At 40.2% G+C, this 17,220-nt stretch overlaps 1 protein-coding gene and 1 long non-coding RNA gene across 4 annotated transcripts in view; one reads left to right on the top strand and one right to left on the bottom strand.

The window, feature by feature from the left end:
- The window catches only part of JAK2 (Janus kinase 2), a 97,466-nt gene extending 91,083 nt beyond the window's left edge, over positions 1-6,383 (bottom strand). The window contains exon 1 of the mRNA XM_067315434.1: positions 6,307-6,383. The gene's annotated coding sequence lies outside the window, so the exon portion shown is untranslated. The remainder of the gene's footprint in view (positions 1-6,306) is intronic.
- Positions 6,384-6,679: 296 nt separating this feature from the next.
- Positions 6,680-11,877, top strand: LOC106496775 (uncharacterized). Of its 3 annotated transcripts, XR_010886964.1 has the most exons (5): positions 6,680-7,217; positions 7,758-8,206; positions 9,405-9,516; positions 9,967-10,116; positions 10,359-11,877. It is a non-coding gene; the product is annotated as an uncharacterized lncRNA (long non-coding RNA). The 3 variants fall into 3 exon arrangements; XR_010886963.1 differs by having other exon boundaries at positions 9,967-11,877; XR_001294679.2 differs by lacking the exon at positions 9,405-9,516 and having other exon boundaries at positions 9,967-11,877.
- Positions 11,878-17,220: the final 5,343 nt, after the last annotated feature.

Raw genomic sequence — 17,220 nt, 5'->3', positions numbered from 1 at the left:
TTGTCAGTACAATAAGAATACATCTGTTGCTTATAAAGAGCATAATTAACACTGATCTTTATTCATACAAGTGGGCATCCAGATGTCACACAACTATTCTGACAATTTGAAGAGTACGATTTTGTAAAACAACAAGCTTAAGGTCCAATTTTACTAGAGGATAAAAACTGAAGACCTTGCTATGTACATATTGTTATATGGTTATAATATACCATATATTGAATGATTAGCAGTGCTAGTACAATATAAGAATCAGAAGAGAGAATCTGTACTGCCAGTGCTGCAAATTATGTCAAAATAGTGTCAGGAACAAGATCAGAAATATCAGTTACAATTTCCAAAGTCAGTTTGTAAAAGAAGTGCTTCTCTCCATGTGAGGTATGTTTCATACTGAGAAAAAAATGTCTTCAGTAGTTTGAGGATAAAGTTGAAAAAACAGAAACTTTCAGGCTTACCAACCCTCTTGGCAGCTTTCATGCAACAACCTATAAAATGGAAATAGTTTGGCTTTGTGTCCAATTTTGATTCTTTCTACTATAAATACAGGGTTTTGCAGGTTTCACTTAATTCAACTCCTTTTATTCCCTCCAATTCCTAAGGGTAAGAACATTTTGCCTTCTGTACCTTTGCTGTCTAGAACACTGAAGTGAGAACTTTTTGAATTCTGCTGGACACACATATAGACCGGTTGCTATTTGTTTCCAACTCCTGAATTCCCAGCACATGGGAGTACTCCTTCATAAAGATGGGATGCAACAAATATGCAAGCAGCCTCACATCCCCTCTGCATTTTGACAGCCTTTTGCTCATTTGCTTCATGCAGAAGCATGGAGAGCTGGGAATTGCTGTCCCTTGCAACTGCATTATATTTAGTTTATGAACAAACATAATAGTGTATTGATGCATTTTGCAGAACCAACACTAAACATTAAAGAATGTCAGAATTCTCCATAACTGGGAAATGTTGCAAAAGCGAAGATTTTTGCTGGCTTATACTGGCTACTGTAATTTCATAGTGCCTATTTTAAAACCTGCAATCACCAACTATACCACACACAGACTTAATTTTATTCTTTTTTTCTGAAAATCATCCTTCAACATGAACCCTCAATTTGAAAGCTGTGCTTTTTAAGAGCTTTTTTGTCTTTATAAACTCAAAGCCTCCTATGCTATTTGACTATCACAACAGCTTTCCAAAGCATCTTTTTAACACGCGCACATACACCCCTCTCATCAGGGATTTAATGGTTGTTTTCCAATAGGCTGTGTCTTCAAATGCTTTTCTGTTAGTCTCTTAGTTAAATTTTACTGATATATTCAATAAAATTCAGACACTACCTGTGGCCCTATTTCTATAACTGAATCCATGCAAGCAATCCCACAATTTCATGTTGAAGTCAACAAGGGTCCCTTAATGCACTTAACAACTGAGGCCTCTAATGATTGCTTAATACAGGTACAAAACTTACTGTATATTTATATGTAGCAAGATTAGACATTTAAAACTCAAAATGCTTTTCCTGTTGAAAAAATTTCTTGCAGTGATGGAACTCCAGGCAGTAGCACAATGCATTAAAGAAGAATTACAAGTGAAACCTGTGTAACCCCAGTAGTGGACCAAGATTGAGAACAAGAACCAGAAATACTCATTTAAAGCATATAAAACATATTCTTAAATATCATTCTAATTTACATATTCAAAATGTCAATGCTAAAATAGAAAATTCTAGCACTATCCCTCTTAAAATATTAAAAAACAAAAATCTCAGTAATGTTTCTTGTCCCCATACTTTGTTTTTGAGAAGGATGACTTACACTGTGCAAAAAAAAAAAAAGTCTCACAAACTGATCTCAACTGATTTCCTAATTATTCTTATAAAAGGCTACATAAGCAATAATTAACATCAATCAAGTCAAAGGAGTGTTATTTTATTTTTAACTTACACATGCAAATAACTTTAATCATATTGCTTTGAATAAATATATATTTACATATTTATTTAAAACACTAGTACAATACACGCTTAATGAGAACTACTTGTAAAAAACATTCTTAACCCCTGAAATCAACTGGAACCCCTTGAGCACATGAAATGAAGAAACGATGGATAAAGAAAAATGATGGATAAAGGGGAATCAGCTAAAATAACTGCCAACAAGAGTTTCACATCAAGAACAACACCCCGTTCAGGAACTGAAATAAATGTCAGAACACGTAACTACAAGGGGAAGTACATACAAAGCAAGAAGTATAATCCTGTACATATTTATGCAAGCATATAAGCACTTTCAAAGTCCCAGGCTAAAGAATCTATTTTCAGTTTAAGTCCATAAAATGCTCCAAGACTATTTCCTAGGCCTGGCATTGGATATATTTTTTAACTCTCTGGAGAAGTATTGAACAGCAAACTAGAAAAAACTGCAGTGGTAATTAATTAGTTAACTCAAGGCTAGAGCAGATCAAGAAATTCCAACAAAACTGAGAGCTAGCTGAGTGAGAAACACAAGGCAGATAATGTTATGTCAACAAATACACAAAAAATAAATGCCTGAAAGAATAGTTTGCAACTATTCCCCTGTGGTGTTAAATTTTAAACTGAACATAGGAAGTTTAAAAAAAAAAATCCATGCAGCAGGCTGTGCATCTCAACAGAATCTCTGCTTAATACATCAATGCACACACAGAGCAAGAAAAAAAGCATTTCAATGAATAAAGAATTGGACTGAAAACATTCCATTTTCACCTAGATATCACAGAAAACCCAGAAAAATATAATTAACTAATAGAAAAGCAACAACATAAATACTAATGATACTAGAAAAAGGAAAAAAAAAGAAAAAAAGAAGAAGAAAGGCCAAAAGAAGGGACAGAGGTGTGTAAAATCAAAGCATCAATTGAATGCTAATGTCTCTCTTCTTAATACAAGGAAATGATCAACTATGATTAAAAAGCAACATATTTAGAAGAAAAGGAAATGTGTAATATTACTGCAGAAATCTGTGACACAGACATAGATGCAAGGTCTACTGGGGTTATAAAAGGACAAAATTTGTACTTATTTAAAAGAATACCTACAGTTACTGCACCACACTACTTTTTCGCGCAAGTCAGGTTTAAATATTCCTATTTGAATGTGAAATACAGTCACTGCATAACCAAAACTTATTTATAGACAGGTCATTCTACTTGTCTGCTCAGGAACTACTTATATTTTTCTCCAAAGAAAATGGCTCTCTCATACAGGTCAACAGGACTGAAAGAAACCTAGAAATTACTTTAAACATCAAATCAGCTTTAACTCAGTACCCTAGACAATACAAGCGGTTATATCTTTGTCCATGTGAATCAGATATCTCCCTTTATGTTCAGCACTGCATAACCAGCGAGATTAAAATTGGAGTGAGTTATCTTCTTTTTTCTTCCAGTATCAGTCAGGCTGCAACTGACAAAGACAAGATACCAGACTTAAAGAACTAAAGACAGACTTAATGTACCTCTCGCTGAACTCCCACCTTCCTAGCCTTCTAAGTGACAGAAGACACTCTGTAGAGCAGTACAGCATCCAGCAAAATAAAACAGACTGCATGTACCAATAAAACAGACTATACATCTTCCAGCAGAAGAACAGTAACATAGTATATAAATATTTTTGTTTTGTTGTTCAAGTTTCCATACAGACACATCTACCTTATGGAATATTCTGCAAAATTTCATATCCAGGTATTCAATAAAGCTCCTCACTGATATAGAAATCACATCCAAAACAAGTTAGAGAAATGTAAGGCTGAGCTGAAACATTGACTCAGATCTTGCTAGTCGTACTCATATTAGTCATCTTACTAGGCTTACGCTGAAAACCCTGTGGGTGGATGTATGAATTCATACAGAACTCTCCGAAATCAGTGCACAGTCAGGGTCAGAGGCTTTGAAATAACAGCTCTATTAAGTTAAATGGAAAAAACACTACTCTGTATTGCCTAATAACAGTGTTAATACTTGCATACAGGCATGGGTAAAAAGAAGGGGAAAATATAATAAAAATGCTAATTTATAATAGCATAGTACCACTACGATATGATAATTCAGGTTGGAAGGGACCTCAGGAGGTCATCTAGTCCAACCTCTTACTCAAAGCTCCAGTTATTCTTATAAAAAAGCCATAATACTTTGGTTGGCTTCTTCTGTATCAATTACCTTTTCAAAATCTCATTAAAACAAATTTATTTTGTTTCATGTTTAAATGTCATCCTGCTTTTTAATGAAAGTTTTCTAACATTTTGACAGCAGTTTCATTTTATCCGTAACACCATTTAATTCATGTATTTAATATTACTTCATTTCTGAATCCTGCTTATTTCCCTCTTGAGGTTGATTCAGCCAAAATGCAAGAATATTTCCTGTAACTGCAAGCATAATCACTTAGCTTTTTGTTTACATAAGGTCATACTGTAAGAATGGCCCACAGCTGAGATAAAGAGACCAAGAGCAAAAATTGTAACCTCGTTCAGTAATTGCTATCCTTACAATTTCAGCAAGAGGATGCTGCTGCTAGTACAAGATGGCAGTGACATTCACTTTAATCATACTCTGTGATCATGCATAATATTAACTTCACTTATTTTGGGAATGGTTATTCTACAGAGATTTTAAATTGCTTTTTATGAGTCCATTCACCACTCTTAACAGCTACAAATTAGAAGCAGCAGTAGTAATCTCCTTTCATTTTCCATTTTACTGTTCCAGTCAATCTGACTTGATCAAAAAGAATGTTGAGCCATTTTCTGCATTCTGCAAACTTTTTTCTCATTAAAATTTTGCCTCCCAGCAGCAAACCCTACTTCGCTATGTTGCTGTCACAGTCTTTACCAAAATGAAAAAGCTCTGTAAATACCTCAAGTTTAAAGCCCCTCTGAAAAGAAGGGCCCTACTGCTTGCCATCATTATCATTTAAAACAATAATACTAACCTATTTACTACGTAATTGTCTATTTACATCTCTGAAGTCATTTGGGACTCCTCCTCATCAGGCAGGACAGTGATCACTACTATCTTCCTGTTGAGTCCTCAAACTATTATGTCACTAACCCTAAGCAGGGAAGATAAACAGTCATGCCTGAAGAACACTACCACAGTTTTACTCCCTTATGAATTACCTAGGCAGACTGGGCAGGAGGAGAAAAAGAAAAAAAAAATGTAATCCCTAAAACTGATTCAACCTATCCTTTTCAACAGTGTGCATAATTTCGCTACATTTTCCTGTCAATACTAGCTTTTCATAAAATACAAGATTTAGTAATATTCCTACCTCACATGCACATAAAATTTGACAAACAATAAAAACAATGGAGAGAGAGATGATAGATGGGAGATGTCAGGAACACTAACTGCTAAGCATTAAGATCACATTCAAAAATCACACTTGGAAGTACAAGTAACCATCACAATTTTCCCAATTATTTTTGAATGTTTCCCTCTTTGCCCTGCAACCAAAAAGAACAGCCCCCGTCTCTTTGGTATCAAAGGATTTATGAATATCCAAAGCAGGGTGTTATCTTCTCCCCTGTCACAGGTGGACTGGAGGGGCGCTCAGAGGAAATCTGAAGACAGAGTCAATCAGGTTGTAATTACACTTGAGCCGTAGCAAAAACCTGAACAAGTTTTACTCACAATTCTTCTCTCAGAAAGATCTCCCTTGTGAAAACAAAGGAAACGAACTAACGCACACTCACGTCTACGGGAACAGTTGTCTTCAGAAGCAAATTAATACGAGCAAGTATTTATATGTACACGTGTGTGTGTGCCTGCCTTCCTTCTGGAGCGGGAGCTCTCTAAACGCCACAAGCAAACGCTCCCGAGAAGGCGCCGCAAAGCGCAGCACCTCCGCGCGGTGCCACAGCCGACAGCGGGCGGGCGGGCAGGCTTCCGCATCCCTCGCCGCCCGGCCCGGTACGCGCCCCGCCGGCCGGCAGCACTGCTTACGCACGAGGAAATACACCGCCGGCCCGGGGGAAAGGCCTTCCGCGCCGGCCGGCCGGCCGCGCCTCGCGCTCGCCTCCGCGCTCAGGTGCGGCCCGGCGAAGCGGCCGCGCGCCGCCGCCGTCGCCGCCGCCGCCGCGCCCCGGCAGCCCCCCGGGGGCCGCCGCCCGCGGGGCCCCGCCGCGTTGCCTAGCGCCGCCGCGCCGCGCGGTCCCGCCCGCGGAGCCCAACTGCCACCCCGCGCGCCGCGGCCGTTGCCGCGGCCGTTGCCGCCGACCCGCGCGGGGCAGCTCCCGCGCGGCGCGGCGGCACCGTCCCCCCGCACTCACCCGGCGGCGGCTCGGCGGACCGGTGCGCGCGGGCTGCTCCCCCTCGACGGCCGGTCTGTCGCCATGCGCGGCGGCGGCGGCAGCAGCGGCGGCGGCGGCGGGGGGGGGGGGGGGACGCGGCGGCGGCGGCGCGCCGAGCCGAGCCGCGCTCTGCCCGCTGCCTCCGCTCCGCCCCGCCCTCCCCGCGCGGGGCGGAGGGAGGGGGAGGGGCAGCCAGGCAGCCGCCCGCGAGCTGGGGCTGACGCGAGCCGAGAAGCCCCTGCCCTCTGCGTCATCACGCAGCTGCTAGGCGACGCGCGGGGCGGGGCCGGGCCGGGCCGGCGGTTATGGCCGTTACTCGGCGCCTCTCCCCTCCCCCCGGAAGGGCGGGCGGGGCCGTCGCAGGCGCTGTGAGGAGCCGGCAGCGGGGCGGCCACCGTCCGGCCGCCCCCGTCCCTCCGTGCCTGACCCCGGGAACAACGGCCCCTTGTCTCTCGCGCCTTCCGCCCGCGCCCGCGGGGTGGAGGTGGTGAGGAGCCCTTCAGCGGAGCCCGCAGGCACAAGTGGCGGGGACAGGCCCGGCCTTGTTCTACCGTGGCGGAGGAAAGCAGCGCGTCTGCGCTGCGGTCGCCCTGCACAGTGGTGCTGTGTGTCCTCGTTAGGCCCGAGGAAAAAGGCACCTTTTCTTCAGCAATAAAGGCGGTGTGCGCTACTCATGGCCTAGCTGGTGGGATTTGTTGCAGGATTCTAAGCCTGCAGACGTACGTTTTCCTTCAGCTTTTTATATGATGAGTTTTCTCTTTCCCCTGCCAAATGAGTATGCTTCATATAAACGCTCTGAACCTGATTGTTCATTGAGGACAAGCAAAAGAGAAGGAGCTTGACTGCTGACCTAAAGAAATAAGGAAAAAGTCAGAGCACTTGATCTACAGGTAAGTAATCTGAAGTCCACCCAGGAGGCAATGGAGAGGAGGACAGAGGGACAGGGAAGAACTATAAAGCTAAAAGCTATTGGAGTTTGATCTGATACATGTGAAGAGACTCGCACTACCAGCAGACTCAAACTGATAATTACACTGATTTCAAAATGTTACCTGTCTGCACATAGAATTTGATTCTGTCAAAGTATTGTTCTTAAAGGACAAGCTTATCACCACTGTCTTTACAGTGGTATGTGTGGCTTTTTGCTCTTTATGCAGAAGAGAACAGTTGCCCATATCGCATAACATCATTTTATGGAAAAGGAGGTCTAGGGCAATTCAGAACTGGAATTTAACTCAGAGTTTGCATTGCTTTGCTTACTTGGTTTCCTTGAATATACAGTTTAAAGGATACCTGGTGATTTTGAAATAAATTTTAATTAAATCATATTTTCTTCTAGTATATTTAGTTCTTGATCTCATTGCCAGTTTCTGTGGTACCTCATCCCCTAACAACTTACTTTTCATTTTAACATCTTTCTCTCTTTCCAGGCTGCTACGTGGAAAAACTCCCACAAGGACATGCTGTAGTGACACTGAAAACTTCTGGCAAATATGGAAAGGAAACAAACTGCAAAATAACAACATTCTGATCTTTCCCAAATGTAATCACATAAGATGCCGCCGGTATCCAGACCACTTAAAAAATTAAGAGTAACATAATATGTTGATTGTGCTTCATTGCATATCTAAGGCTCTGTTCCTCAAGAGCTCTGTGGACAGAACACTGTAAATGCAATGAATTCTACTGAAATATACAGGAATTTCTTACATTACCAAAATTCAACATTTGGATAGAGTCAGGCTTGGTTGGACCTTCAACACTCATCAAATTTAGAATTCTGACTGAAAAAGCACACCATCAATTAGATGGCACACCTAATAAAGATTGTGAAAGTCTCATCTACATTAGGACTCCCAACATTACAGTTTAACTAATGGTACCAGGCATTTTTACATTTATTTACCTTTTGTTATAATTAGTTTAAACACATATATTCTGTAGCAAAAAGCATTATTCTTTTATATCCTTTTTCATTAGTCTGTCCAGGATTGTTCGTAACTTTCAACAAACACCACTCCTGCTATTCTGTACCTTTTAACAAATTCTTTCAATGGCATCTACACCAAAAAACTGTCAGCATCTCAAATTTGCATTTTCCAGTTAAGCATTCACCCTTCGTCTGCTTTTGTCTTTGCTAAATTACCATATACAGTTTTCATCTGTTTGCATATTAATACACTTGGGTAGAAGTGTAAGCCTGTGGCAGGTGGCAAATTCTTAAAAAGATTGAATTGTCATTTATCATTCTCTTTTAATATTTCGTTTCACATATTCACATCATGTCAAACACAAATACTTGTAGGGTGAACTAACGTAGACCTAACCACAGAATCCTAAATTAAATAGGGATGTTAAACATTGAGAAACTAACTAAACATAAACCCGAAATAATGGACAAAAACACCACTAATTATATATGCAACATGATTTTTACAACTGTTGCAACAATTTCCCTTCAGAGTTTGTTTGCTTTTTTAAGCAAGTTACAAAACTTGCCATCTTTGCAGAAGAGTTAGTCTTGCTGTTTGATACTTCTTTTTTTTTTGAGGTTAAAACACAGAAGAGGAAATAGATTTTGTTTCGTTTTCATATTCTAACAGCTAAAAATGATAGAAACAGTCTTGTAATTCCTTCAAAACTTTTTATCTTTGGAGCTAGATTTGTTGTTTTCAGCTGAAATGGAAATCAAATCACATTGTGTATTCAGGAGGAGGTGTGAATTATTTGCAAAACTTTCGCAAGTAAGAATGAGCCTAAAGAAGTTACTCATTTAAGTCAAACCTATAAAGTTAGACCCTCTGCATGTATTTCACTTTTCCTTCTATTTTTGGAGCATTTCAGGATGTAAAATTCTTGATGTTTAAAGATAATCACACATATTGTAATAGTTTCCCTAACTTTCTTCATGTAAGCCTAACCTTAGAGAGAAACATGTATATTTTGGTTATAAAACATGCTTTCTCTTTAAATATGTGGCAGAAAAACACTCTTAGAGAAAAGCTTTTCATTATTTTTAGTCATTCTCTGAAACCAGTTTCCCTGAGTGATGTTTATTGAATACTCCTTTTTTGAAGGAGAAAAGAGGAACAAACACATGCAAATATGGCTTTGCATATGATTCAGCTCCTGAAGGGACACAATTCTAATTCATCCACTGTGAAAAAAAGGACTGCTCTAAGAAAAAAGGTTTGTCTTGGTTTGGAGGGGCCCTCTAGACTTTCACTTGATAACTGGACACAGTAGAGAGCTCCTAACTATAAGATACTAACATGAGGGGATAAAGCATTTCTGTGAAAGATTGCTTTGAGGGCATGTATAATTCACCATAAGCTAAATTCTGCCCTAAACATTGTTCTTAGCGGAAGATATACTTCTTTGATACTACCTTCTTTAATAGCCCCTGTGTTCTTGAACTGGTGCGAAATGCTGCATTATGGAACTTTCCCAGAGTGAAAAGGTTAGAAAAATGTACATAGGACAGACGTTAGTTCACATTGCTGAACTACAAAAAGGCACTCACACCCTCCAGCAGCTAAGGCAGTATAAGGACTTCTACAGAACAGAGAGGAATAAAATCAAGAATAAAATCCCCCTTTCCTTGTGTATCCTTAACACTGCCGTATTTCCTTTCCACAGTGTTCTCAAAAGACGAAGTAAGCTGCAACTTTCCAACTTTGTTCTGGGACCCTCTCCAAGCAGTACAAGAGGAAGACAGCGCAGAAGTCCACTTTATAGCTTACAGTAATTAGGAACGACACTCCACCTGATAGCTTCTTGTTTTGTATGGTGGGTGTGTGCCTGCAGAATAAGCAGTGGCAATAAAACTCTTATTAAAAATGATGACATAATGGTATTGCTGCTACTACCTGCGGTAGTAGACTATACACACGTGAGCCATATATAGTATATAAGGTTTTCATTGGTATCTTTAAAATGGGGTTGTTTTGTTGTTGTTTTTGATAGATTCTGATAGGTTTTCTGCAAATAGAGAAAGATTAAATAATTTTTTTATTCACTCTTTAATGAAGTTAGTTGCCTCCTGTGAACAGCAGTGTCCACACCAATTTCAGCACTGTGTGCAGCTTGGTGAAATGTTCCAACTCTTTGAGTCCTCTCATCTATGTGGCTCAGCACAGGTTGGTGTGGTTCTGATATGGAGATGAGTAAATTCATTTCTTGACAAGTTAGTTGGATCAGAGTTAAGTAGCAGCATGGGGTTTCCTTTTAAGAAACATATGCCTTTCTCCTGTTATAGAATAAAAGCTAGCATGTAGCAAAAGTTACGTAGATGGAAGAGTAGGCAGGCAAGTGCAAGCTCTTGTGTTAACCATAGAACTTTTTGAAATTAAATTTTGAAATACAATTTATTAATAGGGAATGGCTTAGCATCACTATAGGGAACCACAAATTTACTCTCACTGTAACTTTCAGTGCCTGTTTTGCTTAGTGTAGGAATAAGCAGATAAATGTACACCAGCACCATCCAGTGAGGAAAAGAGTTGGTAAGAAAAGTCTGAGTTTCTCCTTCCTAAACAAAATATGCAAATGAAACAAAAAAAAATTAATAAAACCACAACCTGAGTTGAAGGAAAACATCAAAGAGTAGTCAGTGCCAGCCCCACCTTGCAGAGTGTCAGTGCATCTGCAGACAAAGCTCTTAGTGACTGTAATAGAGATGGGATCTTCTGGAGTTCATCTGTATAGGTCTCCATTAACTTATACACCCACACGCTTCATTTTCTAATGAAATGCTACTTGTGTATTTTTTTTTGGGGGGGGGGGGTTCCTACAAGGCTATACCGTCTTGAGAGCCGGATATCCTCCCTATGTTTAACTCATGCCTGAACACAATGAGATCTGATTTCATAGGAGGTTTGGCATATACTGTTATACAGATAGGATATATTTTATAATAATGAGAAGCCAAAATTGTGCCTTCTTGGGTTTACCTATCAACGGGAAAATAGTTTATAATACCAACAAGAACATCTTACTTGAAAATTCCTTGGAACTAGGGAAGTCTACTAACTGGAAAACTTCTTGTAACAGTTTTTGGGGGGTACAGGGTATTTTGGAAAATCAAAATTACCTCAACTATTCTTACATTAGTCAAAAATGGAAAACAGCCCACTTCCCTCACATGTGTAAACTCACATTTCTGCATTCAGCTTTGGAGTTTCCAAACATTTAGAGGAATTCAGAAATTGATCAAAAGTATTCCAAAGCAAAATTAGAAGTTTCCAGACCAGGTTCATGAAAATACCTCCTCCACAGGACTTCACCTTGCACAATGTTCAGGACTGCACAATGATATGAGGGTGCCTGGGATCAGTCTGTGGAAAGTAAGCTTGCTATTTGAAATAGATATTTTCATACATGTACAGATATTATATTTTTCTGTTTCATGATGTCTATGAAGAGGGAACAGGGAAACTCCTCATAAGGATCTGTTAAAGAATGTTTCAGGTTAGGGTTTCTAGAAGTTAAATATGTACTGATTAATAATATCTGATTTTAAAATGCAATAAACTGTGTCTCTGTCAAGGCTCTTTTGCTTTGGATTATTACTAAAAGTTAACGTTTCTGAACTTGTTTGTCAGTGCTTAGCTATATTTGTGAAAGTCAGGAAGCTTCAAAAGTCAAGGTTTCGATAACTTAATTCAGCTGTATGGTACTTTCTCATCCTTTTTTTTTTTTTTTTAACCTTAGTATGTTCCTGTTATTTAATCTGCCTTCGCCAGTGTGACAGGACATGATTATCATACAGCTAGCAATTAAAAGGCAAAAAGACATGAAAACAAACTTCTGGTGAAGAGGAGGCTAACTAAATCTCTTTAAGGTCAACTGCTGAAATTTTGGAATTTCCTGATAGGAGAGCTCGACCTTAATGATATTTTTGAACCAGTTTTTGCACTTTATAGGTATGAGTAAGATACAATTACTAGGCTATTTGAATGCAATATGGAAATTCATGTCATAAAACTGAATCAAGTTTATCTTGTACATTTTCCAAACAGCCTACATTATCAACCACCAGAGAGACCTTGAAGAACAGGAACATTTAATCCACACACAAGTATATGGACAAGAACCTTTTAGGAACTGTTTCTAAAACTCTTTAAATTACTCACAATAAATTAAAAATAAAATATTTCATTTCATTTGTTTGTTGCTAATTAATTTTTTCACTTCTTTCATCTTCATATTAGACAGTGAAGCAAGTTCATTTCTCATTTCCAGAGAATGACATCCAGCAGTTATTACATTGAAGAACATTGTTTCCTCATTCCGCTTTTGGTAGTGTAATGCAGAAAACCCACACTTTCAAGCTCTCAGGGAGAGCATTTCAGGATCTAGAAATAGCTTCCATGAACTCGTCTTCTTGGAGGAAGAAGATTTTTATATGAACAGTTCTAGGAAGAACTCCCTGACACTGGGACAAACACGCAAAACAAAGCATGGAAGTGCTCCCTTAGGCAAAAAGGTATGAAACATTAGCTGTCAAGCTTGCTAACCTGCCTTCTGTGGGATTATAAAACATATTGCAGGTGAGATGCAGGCAGAAACAGTAATTAACTCGGTTTGATCATCACAGGGAGTATTTTCAAAATATGCCCACTTCCAAAATAAATTTCTTGTGAAGGATGAAACCAATTACAAGCATTTACCTAATTGCTCAAGAGGGTACACCCAGCTGTCATAAACAAAAATGAAGGAAAGCTATTTTTCATCGTTTCCAATAAGTGCCCAATGCAGCATGGAGCAGTTTGGTTTCTGGCACTTCTCATGCTGGAGCAGCCGCCACGAAAGCCCTGCAGTCGTGGCACCTCGTGGAAGCAGCTAGACCTGCGGGCAAAGCACATCCTCTTAGACAGTGGGGTTGAGCCATACAAGTCAATCCCTGCCCATTTTGAGTATATTCTCTTCTGCCGTCCTCTGCTGCCATATGATCAAACCTCTGCCAGCCACCACTGGAAAGCCTGGAGCTGCCAGCTACCCAGACAGAGATGTTGATAAGCAGAAAAACTCCACCATTACAACTGTGAAATTTGGAGCCAGTTTGTGAAGCTGCAGCAGGCAACAGAAACACGTGTTCTCCTCATCTGGTCCAGGTGGGTAACCATTTAGTAAAATACAAGAGTAAGAAAGCTGGAAAAGATTGCCAAGAAGGCTGCTTTTACTTTGAGCCACCACTTTTCGGCTTCCCCCCAAAAGTGAAACCTACACATTATGCCAAACACACAGCTTGCTGAGTTTAGTATTTGGCTAGCAGCTGTAGTAACACCAGCAGGAATTGATTGTCATGGGAATAGCGGTTGAGATACAGCTACTGATATCCTTAGCATCTGCATTTCTTGGTTTGTTAGATGAGCAAGTACTGCAAAAATATTCTGACAAGTGTTGTGTATTTTTTTTTTATTCCATATAAAATTTCAGTGGGATAAAGAGCAATATTCTAAAATAGTTTTTAGTACTTTAAGAAGATAATTGAAAGACAGCACTGTTAAATTCTTTGCTCCTGCTGTGTGCTTTTGTAGCCCTGTGACTTTTATTCACTTTTTTTCTAATCTTTATTCTCTGCCCTGCTTCCTTTGAAAAGCAGGTAACTAAGAAGTTGCATCCAGTCCCCAGAACTCTTACTCTTGAGCCAACATTGTCTTTGTCTTGGAAATACTCTTTGTAGTAGAGGTAATGAAACACAGTCAGGGCTTTCACCACTGCAAGGGTAAGGAGAGAAAATGCTGCAACATTGCCACGCAAACAACGCTAGGTCTATGTCCTTAACTATGGGTCCAAAATGAACAGTCCTTCAGCTCTGTAAGAGCAGAGCCATATTTCACTTGTGGAGGGATTTTCACTTGTGTGACCTATAGCCCCCTTCCCTTCACAAGAACATGCCCATTGTCAGTTTATTGCAAGGCATGCCACCAGTTTTAAAGAAGACCGTACATTTTGATGGCTATCAGCAAGAAACTTTGATTTTGACTGTTACTAAGTAGTTTCTTGCTCCACTTTAAAACACGGATGATTCAGCTAGAAGACTGTGACTTTTCCTCATTGCATCAGATAGGGCTGTCTGATCCCAAGGTAGACCTTGGAGATGGGAGATGAGGAGAACCCTTTGCTTGCACAGCAGGGACCACTAGGCAACATTTAGTTAGAAGAACCCCAATGTATCTAGCAGCTTTTCCTTTTATAAACACAGGATGAGGGTCACTGAAGTGAGGCAGGTCAGGGAACAGCATGCTGCACTAAAGCACTGCACAAGAGAGAGAAGTCAGCCAGGGGAGTGGCCAGACAGACGGCCTGCAGAGAAATCCTTGTGAGTGCCAGGAAAGAGGGACAGGGAAATGATCCATCAGCTCAAACCCCCACAGCAGCACGGTGAAGACCGCTTTTCTAGTTGTACAAGGGAAGAAAGGCCACAGAGCCAGCAGGAGGAGGGAAGGCAGATCAGCAGCGAAAGATCCTGCCTAGCACTTAGGGATGCACCACAACAGAAATCTTTCTCAAGTGCAAACTGCAGGGTTTAGTCTTTGCATGAATCCCACATAGGCAAAACAAACAAACAAAACCTATGAACAAAACAAAACCCAGGAACAGGGCAGAAATAAGCCATGGTGATTTTAGCTTGTAGAGCCACAACATGTCTCTGACACTCATAAGGTGAGAAAAGTACTTGCACAGACCTGAGACTCTGATGATCTCTATTTTCTATCCCAGATCCCTGTGGGATATGAGAGTCATTTCATACTTCTGTACCCGCAGGCACAGAGGCATTTCTCCAAAACACAAACTTTGGAACAGAAGGATAAAATACACGATAAAGCCAAGAACTTCATTACACGAAAGCAAACAATGTACGTTTTTATGTTTATAAATCTTTGACTGGGGAAAAACAATTCAGACAGTTACTTGGAAAAAACAATTCAGACAGTTCATTAATTAATACTATTGTTCTAGCCTAGCGAAGAAACAAGGTGGAGGAAATCAGTGAGGGATTTTACTGAAGCCTGAAGGGGTTTGAAAATGAAACTTTTGATAAAGTTATTTTATAGCAGCTCTTTCTTCAAAAGCTGTTTTACTGCTTGGTGGAGAAAATGCCATTATCATAATCATGGTTAAGTTTTTACTCCATGTTTCAGTCAGGCTAATGAGGTTTTGATCCTTTCCTGTATTTTCCTTACAATGTCTCAACAGCTATTCAGCAATTCCTGATCAAATTGCTCAACCCTCTTTTGTGTAAACCTGTGGGGCTGGGGAGGGAAAAGAAGGGAAGTAGTATTCTGCAATATCCCTCCCTTCAGCTCCCTTTGGCTGTTAGTTACACCCTCTTTTCATGCACACTTCTTACAGCAAATTTCAAGTCTCAAAACCATCTGCTTACAATGTTTACTTAACTGTGCAAGCCAAAACAGATGTTTATTCTTTATTTGTACTTTGAAACTGAAAATCAAGAAGAAAAACTATTCGGGCAGCTGCTACATTCTTCCTGTGACAGGGTCAACCCCAGATGGCGTAGCGTTATACTATCACCCCCATATCACCCTCTCATTGCGCAAGTTGTCGTTTAGGAGCACAGGAGTTGTACAATAGCCTGCTCTTCTACATACTGTGGAAAAAGCCAGGTCTTTTCAAATCAGCTCTTCTTCACTTTCAATCCACACATTACCAAATCCACACTTACAAAGACCATAACAAGATCTTGACACCACTTCAAGGGAAAATTTACTACTGACATTAGTGATGAAGGATGGGGAAACGGGTAATTTTATTAAAAAACTGACAAACACATTTCCAAAAGAAACAGGAATAACATTTTCTAGGCTGTCTTATTTAACCTGTATGTATTTCTGATGTTTGCTGTGAAATTACGTTACTGACATTCTTTAAGTCACAAAGCACAACGTGAGAATACTGGATAATGCACCTTGGGCAGGAATTACGGTGTAGATTTTCGCATTCGGTACTCAGGAACATTACTTGGAATACTTTTCCCTTAAACACATTCTGAATCCACAGATGTGTTTCTAAATATACATACTTAGGCAAATCTCACAGAAAGCCTTATGGAATCAGGCACCTTACATATTCCTTCAAACACAAATAAGCTATATATTTTTTTCTTTTTTTCTTCTGAAACTTTGGTGATGTTAAAAAGAAAACATGAATTAATAATCAAAATTCATGCATATTTTGATCTAGACCTTACCTGTCATAGTATTTTATACTCATCAAAACTGCACTTCTAGACAGGTGGATGGGAATTGATGGTGCTAATGAACAACCAGTTACCTGCAAGAACATATCTACAAAAACTGCTAGCTAAAGCAATTTTTCTCATGCATGGAGGCAATTTAGAATTGGGAAAGCTTTAATTAACTTTCCAGGAGCAGACTGGTTGCAATCAAGAAGTAATATAAGAATCAGTAAGACAATTGTTCTCAGATGCTGCTGCTTTCTGTGCAACCTGAAAAACGTCAGTGACTTCCTGAGCCTGTCACATTATTTTGTGTAACTGGATGTGTCACTGACATACAGTAATGATCATTGAAATCAAGCCCTGAATCCCATCAGCTCATCCATGTTTATGCAAGGATTACCTCACGCGGGCCCTATATGCCGTCAGTGTGGGTTAAGGGAGTATTTGCTTCCTAAGTTTGTTGTGCGAGCAGCGCAGTGAAGGCTGCCAGGAAAGACTAGCCAAGCAGACAGTGAAGAGCAGGGGGAGCACCAGCGGTCTGGCACGCGTGCAGCATGGGGACATATGTGCAAAGGCGCCCATTCACCCTGGGCAAGCGCAAAGGACCAGCTCTCAACGTGGTCACGGTGCCCAGGGGCTGTCAGCAGCAGTGCCCTCATGCACCTCACGCCTGCGAGCTCCCAGCC

This window comes from Apteryx mantelli, chromosome Z (genome assembly GCF_036417845.1).
Source record: "Apteryx mantelli isolate bAptMan1 chromosome Z, bAptMan1.hap1, whole genome shotgun sequence".
Classification (NCBI taxonomy): Eukaryota; Metazoa; Chordata; class Aves; order Apterygiformes; family Apterygidae; genus Apteryx; species Apteryx mantelli.
Note: the sequence above shows the minus strand (reverse complement) of the source record. Positions and strands in the feature narration are given on the sequence as shown.